The sequence below is a fragment of the Typopeltis vanoorti genome, chromosome 22 (genome assembly GCF_054136105.1).
Source record: "Typopeltis vanoorti isolate ZY-2024b chromosome 22, IOZ_Tvanoo_1.0, whole genome shotgun sequence".
NCBI classification, from domain to species: domain Eukaryota; kingdom Metazoa; phylum Arthropoda; class Arachnida; order Uropygi; family Thelyphonidae; genus Typopeltis; species Typopeltis vanoorti.
The window spans coordinates 40,075,919-40,093,589 of NC_143570.1; the positions used below are offsets into that span (position 1 = coordinate 40,075,919).

The following is a 17,671-nucleotide window of genomic DNA, read 5'->3' on the forward strand; positions in this document are numbered from 1 at the left end:
ATCAAGTTAATATATACTTTACAGTGCAATTCACGTATGCTTATTTCTAGTTAAGATCGCAAGTTGTTTATTAAGAATTGGAACTAGAGGTTTCAGTGTACTTGGAGGGATTCTTCCTCAGCTTAAGATTTCGTACTATAGACTGTTTCAATTATGCAGAATATATTTTTACCATTTTAAAGTTTATGAATCTATATAAATAGTAGTCTACTTCATCAATTATGTGCAGTTAAATTTGATTTTTAATTCCAGTCGTATAATATAGCGCTGTTTAAGATGAACTACCATTATCATTTTACATATTTTTATTCTTGGTTTTGTTCACATTCGACATTAACTGTTTCTAGTTGCATTTTTCCTTTTCAGTGACAGTTCTCCGGTCATCTTCCTCCCCATAACAGAAAAAATGATCGATTACATTTCGCGAATAAAGATTAAGTTCTAGTGGAACCGATTTGATAATTTTAAGATATACGCATTTACCGTGGTTTGCATTTCTTCGACGGTGTCCAGAAAAACTGCATATAAACAACAGCGGAACTGCGCGACGGACAGTGCCGCATTACGCTATTAGTTCGCATCTCTCTATGACGCGCATATGTTTGCGCTCATAGCAATATAACACTGTGGGAAAGACAGTGCTGCTAGCGTCCTTCATCCTCCTAAGTGGTACAAGATGGATTTTTATTATTTTTTATATAAAATAAGAGAATTGTATAAGATTGTTGATGATAAAATTAAATATTACAAGCGAATATAAATAAACTTATAAATATATTTATATATCGAGAAAAATTGGGTGTGCTGCAGTTCCGCAGTGCCTATGCACGAGCCGCAACTGGATCATCATCGCTCACTATAGCAGGTATGCTGTATGCGGACGGAGATGAAAAAGAAAAGTAAGCTGATCTTTTTGAAGAGATGGTGGTGGTGGGGGGGGGGGGGGTTTGCAGTCTTTCGGAAATAACGTCGTGGGGAAGGTTATTCCATAGAACCGAAATACAGGAATGAAAGATGAATGGGAGTAGCAGATTCATTGAGTCAATAATTAAACTGTAGAAGAATGTTGGACAACTATTGCTCGTGTTGTTGCAAGTTCAGCAGAAATGGAGTCATGAATACCACCTCTAAGAGCGCCCGTGGAATTCTGTCGACAATTCCATGATCGCTGTGCGGAAGCTGTCGATCAGTTTCCGCATGAGACAGAGGGATCGTCATTTCGGGATTGCCATCTTTTCAACAGCATGAATTTTAGAGGTCTTAGGTGCATCAGTAAAAATGTGACATTCTGGTGGATTTGAGATTTGCACAGAATCAGTAGATGACAAAAGTAACGGCTTCAGCAAAAAAGGATATGCTATGCTAGTGACGTGTGTTTGTACCAGAAAAGACGTGAGGATGTCAACTGAGCATAATAAAGTGTAGAGATAAAGAACACGTGAGAACTTTTCTTGAGCGCAGTTGGCGGAATACTATCAGGACTGGAATCCTTTATAGTATCTGGGTTTAAGATTCTTTGGATATCTTTCTTTTGAAATGTCATAGGAGACATGTGATGTAGGTGATTTGCCTTTTCATCTGTACAGGAATTGTATGAGGTTAGTTTTATCTTGAGAGATAAATGTCATTCCAAGAAGAGGTCTTGACTGTTGCATTGAACATGATCAACGGGAAAGGAGAACCGAACTATATTTTGCGAGAAAGACGGCTGTTTTGGAAGCATTAAAGGTAAATAGGTTATCACTCCATTGATGGATGGTACCATGACTTTAGGTAAAGTTTTGATACTGTTTAGGGCAACTGATAGTAGAATCCAGAAGCTTAGCACTGCAAGATTAGTCATATGAGTAGCAGGAATGGAGATTGATAACATCAGCATTACTGAATAGGGTTTGAGTTCATTGAGAAAATATCTTATGTATATGAAGAAGCGAGTACGTGATATAGTATCCCAGGAGAATACCCGCATTTAATTAGGAAATCTGAAGAGAACATCCTTCACTAACATGAGTGAACGACCTGAAAATAAACTGGTAATCAAATTGCGGAGGATGGAAAGTAGACCATAAGAAGACGTTTTGCTGAAAAGTCTTCTTCTTGAAGACTGCTCGTGGCCTTCTCCAGTACTTTAAAAAGCACTGGGAGAGTAGTGGGTCGATAGTTTTTGGTAGACACTGGGCTCATTGTGTTTGGAATTACCTGCATGCGGGCTCACTTCTATGTGTGCGCGCGCGCGCCATATGGGTGAAAGCTGGGAGCACACATGAGCTGAAATTGCACCTGACAGAAGGCATAGTTGCCAGTTCGCAGAGGTAGCGAGTTTTTTTTTTTTTTTTTTTTTTTTACATTTAGCTGTTTCAAAGTCAGACTGGGCCCTTTTAGTGATCGTTTTGCGATCAAGTGTTGTGGATTTCATTGTAGGATGTGAAGGAAGCTGCAGTTTGTCAGCTGCTTACGGCTTGCAGTTTTTTTTTTTTTTTTTCCTTGAATTTCTAAGAAACACTTCTTGGAAAGCCATGACTTGGACACTAGGTGAGAATTTTGAACATAGTGAGAATGAAGACATTCCGACATGAGCGATTTCTGTAACACGGTCACAATTGAGTACATTGATTCGGAAAACAAGTAGCGGTCTACTCATGGAATTCCAGAGATGAAACGTGTATGAGATTGAGCTAAATTACTTTAGTTTAGCTTAAATTTAACTTCTCTTCTTAAATTTGTAAGAATAGAAGTCACTTAATTAGCAGTGTACCTGGAAGGAGAACTAGTTAAGGAGAGAGTTTTGGTGTAGTGTAGAGGATTGTCAAGTATTCTATTGTTTGATAAATGTACAATTTGCTTTAGTTCATTGCTTATAGCATATACTCTGCTTCTCTCACTGCTTGGTCAGTGACATTGGCAAAATGAACTAGTTGGTGTCATTAGTCACCTAGAAGATGACTTCATTGATAGAGTAGTGGGATTTCAGGAAATCAAACTTCAAGAATGAGATTTCAGTGAGGTCAAATGATTTTCATTATTAAGAAAGCATTAAAGATAGCAGTCGAATGAAAAAGGACAAAGAGGGAGATTGAGAATTAGGCAACCTCTGGCAAGGAATATAAGAACTTGAAAAGGGCAATTCTTTAATCCGTATCAGGCCCATGATCTACCATACACTCGTGTAGTTAGTGATACATTTCATTCGAAAATGTATATATACATTGAACTTTTACCTTATCATAAAAGCACCAAAATAAAATAAAAAAGTGCAGTTTGCATGCAAGATAAAAGTAATTTGGCTGATAATAGCACATGCCATTCCTCTTACCCAAATTTCCAATGCTCTATTCTCCTACAGTCAATGCCTGAAACGGTAATCTTCATATTATTCTTCAGTAGTGGGGCATTGATAACCTAGTGACTCTCATTGTTACTAAAGTAGTTTTTTTTTTTTTTTTTTCATCGCGAAATAAGGTTTTAGTTCAGCTCACCTTACTATACTTCTTCCCTTATATTTACCTTCAACCTCCCTTGGCTCAAGCCTATCTGTTGCTTCCTTGGCTTCCAGAATTTTTCTCAAGATTCACTTATCTTCTAAATACAAATTCTAAACTGTTCGGCCTTAGAATGCTGCTCTCATATTTGAAGTGGTTGCACCAAACATCTCTATTAAAAAAAAAAAAAAAAAAAATTCTTAACGGTCCCTGGAGTAAAGCTTTTTTAATTGTCGATCCCTATTATAGGTTCACTGCAACCACTGTCTCACTATCTTTTCTGCAAATAGTTCAGAAATTAGCACTTCACGGGTATTCTTCCGCAGCACTAGTATCTTATCATTTCCCTTTTTTTTTGTAACTAAACTTACGATAACATGAGCAGCAGCTGCTCGACATCCATTTACAGTTCAACTGCTAAACCACCCAACCTGCTACTCTCACTTATCTTTCATTCCGTCCACTTCTCTTACTTGGGAACAGACATTCCCATGAACTATTTCGCAAATGGACTTCTAGTTCATCGAATAGATCCCTTCTTTATTAATCCCTACTAATACTGTATAGCACGTTTTCTGTAGGTTTTGAAGTGTTGAGTGTGTGTGTGGGGGGGGGACGGAAGTAATATGTCAATTCGGAAACCAGACAAAACTTAAGTTTCGGACATCGAGGTCACCCCGACTATGACCGATTTCTAGCCGTTAACCTAAGGCAGAAATCGACAATGCAGTAATGTACTTCACCTTCCCCACGCACACAGTAGACGCAGTCACCTTTTTGCTGAAAAAGAGAGGGAGGGCGGAAACTTGAGTAAGTAATTTCCGAAGCGATTAAATTAAAATTTTGTTATTTTATAGAGATCATCGTGGCAACCACTGGTAAATGTAAATAACTTCAGATCATTACATAAACATTAATTTCATTACAGAATTTAAAAAGATATCCAACATTCATAGCAGTACTTTTATCAACTTAATTTCAGATTTTTTTTTTTTTTTTTTGTTCCCTATTAATTGAATTACTTCGGTCACTGAATGTTTTAAAAATTGATAATGTGACAACGGTGGATAAAATGCAGTTGACAAACTTATGAACGATGTTCATTAGTTGCTCTTGAGCAATTTCTAGTATCGTTAATTTTTAATTGGTCGTCTTTGATTGTTGCTTCTTGACTTATTGTTTTAGCATTTGCAGTTACTGTATATATTAGGTTTATTATTTGTGATCATTTTCATTCAGCATGAAACGTCAGTTTTTCATACTGAATGAAACACTGACTGAATATTTTGTCAGTAGCTTCCGGCTAACTCTTCTTAAATGGCAGTAGAAACGCCTTTTTTTTGTTAATAATAAATGACAATTAACTTTTTTATTGAATGTTTTAGATTGACTCATACAAAAATGGTCGAAGACAAGCATCGAGCATATTTTGAAATATAATTAATTAAAATTTATCCAATTTGTATTAAAATTGTAAAGCGTTTATTTTAACATTTTTCAGTAAATTTAAATATTGAAATAAGAGGTTCGACAGTGGTCGAAAACATTGATTTGCTGAAATATTTGAAAGAGAAATCCCATTTTGCCAGTCACTTTTTTCAGCACGAAACAAGGCTTTTTCAATTACAATTTAGACAGCTGCCTAAAAATAAGAACTAGGATATATATATATATATATATATATATATATATATATATATTTATTTATTTATTTATTTATTTATTTGGTGACTTACTCTGTGCATGAGCTTTTTTCTGGAAGAAGTTTATCGACCATTGTTTTCCTAACTTATGGATTTGGAAATTGGGTTAGAAACAAAGCACTTGATCAAAGAAGACTAGAGACAACAGATATGAGGATTCCGAGAAAGATTAAGGAAGTGAATAGATGTCATCAGTGGCAGAATCATATTAAAAATGATTTTAGAAAGGAACTTGACATTGTTGGCATTCAAGAATGTGTAAGCAGAGCTAATCAGATGCGGTAATGGCCACTTAAATAGAATGGGCGAAGAAAGACTAGCAAAATAGGTGCTTGATGTCAAGATGGCAGGAAAGCGACCCAGAGGAAGACCAGTGTCTAAGTGGATTGATTCAGTCAAAAGTGCCTTAGAAGCACGAAATGTTAGATATGAAAATAGTGGAGTGCTGACAAGTAATAGACTAATTTGGAGGAAAATTGTGGATAGAGTAATAATATGCAAACATAATTATGTAGTGCTGTCATAGTAGCCTGAACACTCCTTGAAGGTACATATCAGGCAATCGATGATGTTTTCCTAAGTTGTGGGGAAAGTACTGTTCGCTCTTTGTCCTCTTGTTTTTTACTTCACTGCTTTTGTGCTCTCATAACAGCTGAATATATCTATAACTTTCAGATGTATTACTATATCTACAACCTTGAAATTCTAGACTTATACACACTTTGATTTTCTGATCATGGGTATTAATGGATGTTAAAAGATGACAGGTGCTTGTGCATGTATATATTATACTTGGCAAGAACTTATTTTCTTCTGTAATTTATCTTAAGATAAGCACACAAGTTTTTATATTTCACGACTAAGTTATTTGTATATATTGAAAGCATACTTTGAATTGCTCTTTGTACCCATAATACAGAGCACATTCTATACTCAGTGCGTGTATAGAATGCCTTACATTATCGATGTCATTTTACATGTAGAAGTGGCTTTCTTTAGCTGTGCGTGTGTGCACATATTTTACAAAATGTAATGCTGGGCGGATTATTATTGTGTTTTGGGGAATCAGCGAAAGAATTAGAACTGACTTCTCTTTTAATGAGATGCGTGTTACTGGCACACCATCGCGATTTCTTTTTTTTTTTCAGTAATTGGACAGTCATTATTACGAAGCGCACAGCCATCTAGTGGCTGTGCGCTTCGTAACCATGTGACTGGGGAAGGAGTGTCCCAGGTTCGATTCCCGTCGAAGACGTGAGGAATTTGAGGATCTTCCTCAGCCATAGCCAAGTTAGCCGGCCTTGGGCGCGGGCAGTAGGGTTTTTTTCCGCCAGTTTATCTGGCGTTTTTCATCCCACAAGCAGGCAAACCGGCCCCGTGAACACACATGGATCTACAGCCATAAATACTTACCCCCCCCCGAGTTGAGACGAGTTGAGCCCCCTCCATGAGGGGGCTCAACTCGTCCCAATAGAGACGCTGGAGAAAAGGGGAGGAAACTCCATACGAATAAGTAAAAAAAAATTCTAATTGGTCTGGTAACGTTGTGTAGGTAATGATTTGGCCCAGACACATTAGATACATTTTTAGTGCATTTGAACAAGCCAACATTCTAAAATATATTTCACAATAGAAAAATAATCAAATAAGTTTGCTTTTCCTTGATACATTAGTCATACGACTTTGGAATCGTTCATTGGCTTTTATATTTATAGAAAGCCAAAACACTTGAAGATATTTACACAATCAACCACACCATCACCCAGCTCAGCAATACGATAGCCGTGTGTGTTACTGTTTTGGGATGTCGATGTATGTTCTTACCAGCGAATTCTATGACCCTTGTAAAATAATACTCCCCCCCCTTCCGATTTTTTCCCCCTTAGCAAAACTGCTGCTGTCTTATATAATCAGAGCACATGCGAAAGGATGGCTGAAATGATTAATAAATACAAGCTCTCACCGCCGCATATCAAATTAGCAACTCTCATTCGTTCATCCAAGGACAAATTTCATCTTTTTATTTTTATTTATTTTTTTAACATTAAACAGGAGTGTATGAAATGCCTTGTAATTGTGAATTTTCAAACTGTGGACAGACAGAGAACTCAATATATATATATATATATATATATTTGCAACGATTGTGGCAAGGCAGAACTACTAGACCATGCTTTTGAGTTCTAAATCAGATATTTTCGATATCCTCGATTTCGAATATTCTAGATATCCTGCGGGTCAAACCTTTAAGGGAACGTGTGGGTGCCTGTGCGCTCGGATTCGTGCAGCTATCCAGATAAGCAAGGAAAACCTCTCTCTCTCAAGTAAGGTCTTCGGTTTCGACAGAACTGAGTGAAGAATTGCGCTTTTCTTAAGGGGGAAAACTCTAGATTTTCTCTGTTAAAACAGACAGATCTGTTTTGAGAAAATGCATATAAAAGACAAACTGCAGTTCCTGTAATTCAAACTGAAAAACCTTGGCGCTAATTCAGTTACAATTCTAAAAATTCGGATTATTGAGTAAAGAAGTCAGAAGGTGGACTGCTTAGTGGTTCTGAAGAACTATCTCAAACTTCGTTCTTAAAGTAAAACTCAATTTCTCTATTATAATAAAGTTGAAATCATGACATTCCCTTCATAGCGAAAACACACGCAAGCTGTGAAATACATTATTAACTTGGATGATTAATGCTTTTGTTATATATTCTTCTTGCTTATCGTTAGGATTATCCACCTTTAAGGTTTTCTTTTATAATTTTAAGGGGCGGTCGATTTCTAAATACTAATTAGCATTCAGAACAAAATATTTTCTGCTGGTTAACACCGTTGCTTTTCTTTGTAAGCTGACCTTGCAGCGCATATCAGATGACATATATGTTGATAACAAGAACTATTTTTAATGGTGAAATGTTATCCTTATGTCATTAGAATATCCTAAGATTATTCTACAGCATTCTTTCTAAGTTGTATTACTCAAATTTTGGCATTTGCCATCAGTTTTCTTTAGATTTTAAAACACATATCGTCTATGTGTAATATTCTTTAGATTTTAAAACGCATATCGTCGTAGATAAAGTTATTCGTTGCGGACTTCGACCTGTGGACTTTCTTTAAACGTGTGTGATGTGACTGCCATGGTTTATTATGTAAGGCGATATATTTGAAACGAAACCTATGTATTTTTCTCAGGAAGGTAAAGTTCACAATACTCATTACAGACCACATGCTCATGAATGTATGAGTAAGAATTGAATTTGTTTTAGACCAGTTATGGGTATTTATTTTTTTTATTTTTTTTTGGTTGAATACTTTTCGTCTTTCCATTTTGAAATGTGCAAGGATGTAATGTGTTAATTTTAATGTAAGTATCATTGTAGTATTATCGTCTTTCTATATTCCATAATGGAATTTAAAATTCCATAAATTCCTATAATGGAATGTAAAATGTCAATTTATAAATTGAAATTATAAATTTATCTCTTATTACTTTAAATAAATATATTAAAAAATTACAAGGTTGATAATCGACCTGCTAGTATCCACCCTAATAATCATTTCAAATAAGATATCTTTTTGGATTGCACTAAACTGGAAAACGTTTCCAAACTTTTCTAGTAACGCTGATATTTGATATAGGAACTTCGAAATAACCAGTTTTTCTCTCCACATTTCAGCGAAGTACCGCACACCAGAATCTCTAAAATTGCCGGACTTCCGTCTGTCGATCCTGTGTTTGTTTCTGTTTGCATGAACGCTTAGCATAGCATACTGCCAAGCTGGATTAAAAGAAAAAAGAGGAAGGAACTAAATTAGAAAATTTAAATATAATTTCTTTTCCTTCGCGAAACCTATTTCGTCTTTAATTTTAATATTGGCTTGGTCCGTATATTCTGTTTTATCGAATCTGTTTATTCCATTTTTGCCAGTTACGAATATCGTGGGTATTGATTCACCTGCCGTTATTTTAATATGTTGACACTTAATGTTTTAACTTTAAAGCTGTTTAGGTTCACTGATTATTTAGCATTCCTGTTAGGTAAATGTAATATGGTTATAATTATGTCAATAGTTTTCATTTTTAATTATTGAGCCATTACAATCAGATCTGATCTGAACATATTATTTAGATAGCTTCCAGATATTTAAGAAAACAGTGGCGTGACGTTTTGGAAATAATTTGTTTTTTTTATAATGATCACTGATCTTAAGAATTAGTTTCAGTTTTTTCCAGTGGTTGTTCTCTTTCTTGAGCATATCATTAAATCTAGTTTCTTACTTCCTAGTCGAATAAGTCAGTAGAACTCCACTCCTTCTCCGGCTTTATTTTTAAAATATAATTTGAGAATAATATAATTTAGTTGCTGAAATACTGAATTTAATTGTAATCGTTTTTGTATATTCGATATGTTTCATGCAGCTGTTGATGATCGTCTGTTGAACTATTAACATTCAAGACTGGACAAAAAATATGGAATATATAATAGAATATTTAGCTATTCAAAAAAAAAAAATTCTTAAACGCATTTAAGAATTTGTGACAGCACAACAGTAATTATAAATACCAGTGAATGTACAACCGCAGAAATGGAAGCATATAGAATTCATAATGGATATTAACATATAATAGTGAATCCAGTTCCTTGGCAGACAATCAAGCAATCACATAAAGTGTAATAATCTCCTTGGGATCTGTTTATTATGCACTTCTATTTATTATTCAACTATGTGCTGCATATAACTTTTTGATTTCATTAAAAGAAAACTTTAAAATGACATTGTAAGTACATCACCACTCGAACTGAAATAGTAACTGAAAAGTAATTAAATTATCACATAAAGAATGAATAGAATAAGAAATTCGAAGTGAATTATGGATAAATGCAATAAATTATAAAATATACACTGACAGAATTGGGCAAATTTTAACTTCTTGCCTGAAATCATCCCAAGATCGCTTTGCATCCTTTATTTCATGCAGCTTATTTGCATCGATTTAGTACAGTCTTACATCTCAGAATTTCAGTACCGAATGTTTTTTTATATACATTTGTCTAACTGGTATCTCTACTCTTCTGTACATATTTATCAAATCAATTTTGCAAAAACACATTGCATTCTCCAGCTATTCACAGTATTATTAACCTCTACCCTTTATCATTATTTCATCTGTCAGAGAACCTGTTTGTATCCGCTCGATATTTTTTTATTCATAAATAAATCCATAAAAGCATGTGTTCTGGAACTTTGTGTCTAGTGTTGTTTGCCAATATGAAATATCGATTGAATGTTTTTTACTTCTGTTCAAAGTTTGTGTTGCTGCACAAAGTATATGTATTTTATACAAATGGTTTTTATATTTTAAATCGCTTAATGAAAACGGCTAATATAATATGTTAGCGGTTTTCATTTACTGTTACTTTTTTACAATACCAAAATCTATGCACAAGATAAAATTTCTTCTCTTGGTGTAACGCTATTTTCTTTGTTGGCGTAAATATAAATATTGCATTTTCAGCATCCAAGAAATAATGTGTTTATTTGGTACAGAAGAGCGTAGCTAGGTTGATTAATGACCAATCTCTCACCATGTTACTCCATTCTTTCACAGACATTCAGTGTGTTTGCCACTTCTACAGATATGTCCATGGACGCTGTTCATCAGAATTGGCATCGGTAGTTCCTTCGCTTAATCCGCTACAACACGCGCAGCACCTAATTAACACCACTTCATAGTTCTTCGCCCATGGACAGAATAAAATAGAATCCCCCCCTTATTTATTTATTTTTTCTGCTGTCTTTTGGAATGTTCCATCGTATGTATTTTCTGAATTCAGAGTTCGAGCTACAAGACTTCAAACCCAGCGTTAGCAACTTTCTTTTTCAGGTCATCTACGGTATACTGATGTACTATTTGATTGAACAACCTCTCATATATCGGTTAGTATAAAAAAAGAAACGAAATATTTTTGTCTTATCCAAATTTATTTAATATATTCTCAGCGCGACATTTCTTAATGTTTTTGGACCTCCCTTAATATGAACCACTTTTTTTGCGACAAAATTTACACGCATGTATTATCTTTAATTTGCATGGCAGTTATTCAGTGAATGCTTCAGGATTTGCTGTTATGATCCATGTGAACGTTCTTGCGGGGTGGTGGATCTTGTGATAAGTTAGGCTCCGCACTCATTGAACGTCTATCTCCTGCTTGCCCATTCGCACTGTTTTAAAATAAATAAAAAGAAGGGAAGAAATTTTCTTTGCTAGTTAAAGTATGCGTCTGGTTGTATAGTATTGTATCTTTGCAGTATACACATATAGGTATTTAGTGCATCTGTTAATATTTTAAGATATAATAGCTAACACTTAATGTAAGCAAAGTACTTAAGTATAATAAGATAGACACACGAAGTTGACTCAGAAAATTTTTTTCGTAACTTTTCAAAGCACTTTAGAGTTTTTTCACTTATCAAGTGTCCTAATTCTAAAAATCACAACTTTCATATTTATAGAAAGAAAGATGTATGGTAATGAAATTTTCCATATTTGCTTCGAATGTTATGAAATACTATGACATTCGATTATCATTCATTAGGGACTAACAGCGATTTTACAACAATTTGGCTTCATTCAAAAAAAAATTGGATCGTACGATAAATCTCCATGATTGGATTTTTCATATTTTCTGTTTTTCCTTGTAGTCGGGTTTTTTATTTGAAGGCAGAGTAATAAAAGAACAATATTTGCCAATAACTTTCTGATAAACTCTCATAACTTAACATCCTTTAAATTTTATTTATTTATTTAAAGATATCTTCTTCGTTCGTCTAGCTCATTTTCCAGTTCATCCACGTATGTGATAATGATTGATTATAAACCAGTTATAAGGCGAATGACCTTGACCATCTTAAGCTGCAAAGTTTTCTTTTGTTGTTAATGATGTGCTTTTCTTTGTGGACTCTATTACTCTTAGCTCTGACGGTGATTATGATAGAACACGAAACATTCTGTTTCTTTCACATCTAAGACGCACTGGTCTATGACGATCAAGTTCCTTGGCTTCATATAAAGCTCATTAATGTGTTGACAAAGCAGTTAATCCTACCTGCGTAGTTTATCTGTCAGTTTGTCCTTTGAGGAGTTGAAAACCTTAGTTTATGGAGAGGATAACACTACATCCTCATATAAAAGAAACATTCGTAAGCTATTATACACAGATTATAGAGAGGAGAAGAAAAAACTAATTTAAAAACCAAGAAGCCGAGCCAGTTATATTCTAAAAATTCGTAGAGTAGAAATCTAAAAGAATTGAAAAATGAAACATCAGAATAGATAAATATGCAAGATATTTTACTTTAGATTACCGAAATTTTTCATAACGTACAAAATAGGAATAATTCTAAGATAATGAAAAAGAAAAAAAAAACTATCAGTCTTTCTGAAACACCATATTGAAGCGTAATAGAAGAACAAGTTTAAATTGCATGCTATAGAGTTTATAGTAAAATACTTAATTAAAAAATAAGATTTTATACAGGAATCTCATCATGAATTTCAAAAAAGGTCTTGCAGAGACCCAGTAATGTATAGATATTACACTCTCCTCATACATATCCTTAGTTGCTTCTTCCGTAAAATCAAACAATCATGACCAGGTATTATTCAATTTTAATTAAATGTTTAACGGAAAAAAGAAATATATTCTTGGAAACAGTCAAAATGAAAATTCAGAATGGGACACTATTAACACTTTCATTGCCAAGCTGAAAATTGGAATTTCGTGTGGTGGCCAAATTTTTCTTTTACTTTTTTTATTTAGTTAGCGACGTCCACGCGATAACACGTGATCGACCACTTGGTGATACTCGTATCGCGCGATATCGCGTGATTGTCAATGAACGTGTTAACAGAGGAATTAGTATGTCCTCTGTCTGCTGCATTCATTTAATCTATATTTAAATGAAGTAATAAAGTAATGGATTATTTCAAACAGAGAAGAAACAAAAAAAAAAAGCATATTTCTAGTTGCAAATAAGTTCACAGAACATCAGAAGAAAACAAAAGGGAAAGGAAGCAAAGCATTACAGCAGTTAAACAAAACTGCACCGAAATTTGGAAGAACATTTCGTCAAGTAAAACAAACATTGGCATATAACTTTGAAGTTATAGAGCTTAAAACGTAAGTATAACGTTATAATTCCACACTTATTTCCAAGTTTTCAGAAATATGCAATATTAATAAATAGAATCCTAAAACTATGTAAAAAAGATGATGGAGGAAAGTAAATTACAATTGTTCGCATCGTGGACAAACGCAACATATCAAAAAATTACAATAGTGAAAATGATTTCCAGATTGTCCAGTGACATGTTTGATGTCCAAGTACTTTCGTATACTTGGACATCAAACACATGACTGAACAGGTTATGCCCTGCACTAATGGAAGACAAGCATGTTTGATTTCACCCTTTTGCCCAGAAGTAGATAGTTGTTCACATCAACCAGTAAAAGCTAGAATAAGACCAACTCTAAAACCCCGTCAGGGAATTTATTCAGATCATTCTGATTAGATGTCGTTATCCTCAGGGAACCCTTGCCAGTGAAAAAAAAAAAAAGTTTAAATTTCTTCCAGAAGAGAACATGCTTAAGATCCTTGCAAAAATATCTTGTTTGTCTACCCATTTCCGTATGCGAGTTCTTACTAAAATCTTCACTAATACACCAGGGATAATACTGATAGGTCGGTAGTTAAACACACACATCAGTTTTTGCACCACCCTTGTGCAATGGAACTATCATACATTCCTTCCATGACTGTGGTATCATTCCTGAGCCTAGAAAGGCCTAGCCAATTCGGCTGAACACTCCTTTAGCAAATGTATGGATATTTCATCTGTCCTTAGAGACATTCTTATCCAGGTTATTCAACAGTTCTTCAACCTCATTTTCATGCACCTCTAACTTTTCATGTAATGTAGTAATAGTGCGCTATGTTACATACTCCTGGTTGATATATCTTAGCAAAGTGAGCACATTAATTGAACAAGCTCATTAGGTTGATGTCAGTAGAGTACCATCTGCATTCAATAAAGTTATTCTTCCACATTCATTCTTTCTTCTGCTTGCGACATAATGATCAAATTCTTTTGGATTGCATTTAGTTTGCATGGCCAGTTTCTTTTCATACTCCGATTGAGCTTTCCGCACAATACTCGTAACTTTTCTGGTCTGAGCTTTATATATTTCATAACTCCTCTCACTATTATTCTCACAATATTATTTCCACATCATCTTCTTGTGGATCTGTTGCTTAATAAGGTTGCAATATCTATTTCACCCCCATCCTATTTATTCTTCGAACACTAGTGATACATTTAAGCACTTATCAAAGCTTCCCATGCATTGCTGGCATTTTTCCCATTCAGTAACTGATACCACGAGACCAAAGATAGTATTCTCATAAGTTGATCATAATTTCCTTCGTTGTAGTTCACTATGCAACCTGTTCCAATGGGAACATCAATACAATTAGATACTTCCCAAGAAAGCACAGCGTGATCACTGTCATCAACTGGTGGTAAAATAGCCATATTCTTAACAGAAACCCTTCGGACGCTATGAACAAATCACTCTTTGACCTCGAGTTCCTTTTTTCATATGCTGCTTGAGAAAGTTATCTCGCAACAATTCATCTCATTCTTATCATGAGATTTCTCTTTTACCTAATCAATGTATGGAAAATGTCACACATAATGATCACTCGTTTAGTACCCATAAAGCTAAACTGGCGATGCATTTCTTCGTCACTGCAACTGAGCCGCCCGGTCTAGCAACACCCCAACATATATTTCATTTTGTTAGCCTCCACTTCACACCAGATAGCCTCAAACTCACCGCTACATGGGCCATTGTTATCATCATTGTTTTCTTGCGTTTCTGCCCTGACTGGACTTAAGTCGTCTGATATCATTAGTAGTAGTACTCCTCCTCTCTTATCCCTTCTTTCATTCCTAAAAATAGTATGCCTATATAATAAATAAATAATTATAATAAATTATATATAATATAGTTCTCTGGTAAGAATGTCACTACTTTGAATAGCTGCTGTCTCTGTTCTTATTACGTACTGTTATTTACAATGTCGTTGCACCCTTGTGTAATAACATTGGAAGGGCCCGAGTTCGAATCTCGTATTGGATGCAAGATATCTTTAATGACTTTTCAACTGATGAGTTTGCGGGTAGGTGGTATAGCAGGTTTCATTCCTCAAAGCGGGCAAATCGTCCAGAAGAATACATGCAGTTAACAGACATAATGCTGACTTCGTAGCCTTGGCTGTTTCTGCCCTAATTTAAAACATTCATATCGATTCCTTATTGCTTTGAAAATTCCGCGTAAGTTATTTTCTGGAACCATGGTAATTCCTGTATTCTGTGAGAATTCGTCAGTTGTAATTCATTACAAATAGGGATACATCTTCAATAATGATTTCTTTACTGTATAGTGATGTATATTTTTATCTTTATTTTTTACAATTAACTTGTAATTATTGCCACATGGAAGAGTTCTTCCATGTGGGAATAATTCCAACCTGCGCCAACTTATAAACAAGAGTTCTGCTAATGTTAGTTGCTGGTATTTTCATATGGGTTTGTCTGTTTTTTAGTTAATTTAATTTGGCCATTATAGGAACTGCTTCCGGATAGAGATTTGAATTCAAGACACTATACCTTGTGTGGCGTCCACGTTTTTCAGGTGTATATTAGATGACTGAATCAACGTCAATTTATTTTGGCAGTTTATTTAAGGAAAAAATAATAATAAATAGCTGTTTTCTCTTATTATGAACTGTAATTTTGACTTATTTGTGATCAGTGCGTTGTAATTCAATTTATACCCATTCAACCTTTTTCTACAGAGTGTTTAAAATGCTTAAGTATGATAATAAAACATGATATTACATATGAATGTTATCATCTCTGTCAATGTTTACCTCTTGTCTCTCGCGAGGTCCTTTACATGAGAAGGAAAAAAAAAGTGTTCAGTTGAAAAGATAAAGCTGTTAGTAAGCAGCAGTATTACAATTAAATGGTATCTTACATTATTTTTTTTTAAATATGCATCTAGAGAACACGGAAGTGTGTGTGGTATCTGCACACATGTTTTAAAATAACCATTTCTACAAATTCCTCATTATGATTCCGTTCCATGCACACATAACATACAAAGGAATCTTTCGTGCTTCTTTTAGGATTCATGACACTTAATTGATCAGAAGAGTAGGTCAAGGCATGTCCTAACCGGATCCCAAGCTAGGGCCTAAACTACCTTGTTCATTATGTGGGGTAGAAATTCTCCCAGTGTACCCGGAAACAATATATGCTAGATGTCATAGGAATGATTAACGCTTTGTAGCGTTTCATGTTCGCAATTTAATTGTTGCATCGATCAAGCCCCCACTGCCGTGAACGTTTTGTAATTTTTATTTATGTATAAATCTTACGTGTGAAATTTTTTTTCCACATTTTTATTCAGACTAGGAATTCAGACTAGATTAAAATTGTGCTTTAACTGTCACACCTCCAAACATTGTTCATAAATGAATAAAGCTGCAAAATACTGTACTAGTTCATAACAAAACACACGAACTGTTCTGCGTTGCGGGGGGAAAAAATACATCAGTTAATTTCACTTGAAACGAGATTCAACCTTCTCAGGTACTTGGTGTATTTTTTCACTTCATAATTACAGCACAAACAAAGTAATCTGCTTGATTGTGTTCATGTTCCAATCTTAGGTAGAAACCTGCATTCTAGTATAAAAATCAATGCTACTGTACCACTTAAAAGCCACAGTGGCCTGTAGTGGAATAACAACGTAAAAATAAACAAAATAAGGGAAAAAAAAGTATGTTCGGTGAAAGTAATATTAAAAAATAGGTTAAATGTCAATGATGATTTTTCCTTTCTCCGCTTATTTGATTGTGAGAACAGTCAAATAAGCGGAGTTTGTTTGGCTTGATTGAAAGTATGCTTGAAGAAGCTATGAGGGCAGTGTATTGTATCTATTAATTATGTTTATGTTTCGTTACTTGCTTTAAGAGACCAAAAATTTCAAAGTTCGAGAAAGGGAAACCCTCCTCCCTGATATGAGACGCTTTGAATTACATAATCTTTATAAAGGGTCTTTGATTCTGACAAGATTCGAATGCAAATCTTTTCAACCAAACGGCACAATTCATTAAGCTACGGAAGAATCGGTTTCTTTGGAGAGAAACCCAGCTATACCTCATATGAGACTATCTCACTTTCATTTAGAAATGCCCAACACCCGAGGGTCAGAAACGGAACCTCTTTTCAGTATTCCCCCCCCCCCCCTCCAAATCACTCTGCCTTCTAACGCAGTAATTTTTAATCGAAGTATACTTTAAGGTGGAAATTATATGCGCGGTACTAGATGGGGGGGATGTATAGATATGAACAAAAAA

General features: G+C 34.7%; 1 protein-coding gene across 4 annotated transcripts in view; it reads left to right on the top strand.

Annotated features, from left to right (window-relative positions):
* Positions 1–17,671, top strand: part of LOC150094343 (beta-1,4-N-acetylgalactosaminyltransferase bre-4-like) — a 237,807-nt gene that overhangs the window by 37,020 nt on the left and 183,116 nt on the right. The window contains exon 1 of one of the 4 annotated variants that reach the window (XM_090411759.1): positions 8,424–8,543. The exons of the other annotated variants lie outside the window; for them this stretch is intronic. The gene's annotated coding sequence lies outside the window, so the exon portion shown is untranslated. Of the gene's footprint in view, positions 1–8,423; positions 8,544–17,671 lie in introns of those variants that run through there. 4 annotated transcript variants of the gene reach the window in all.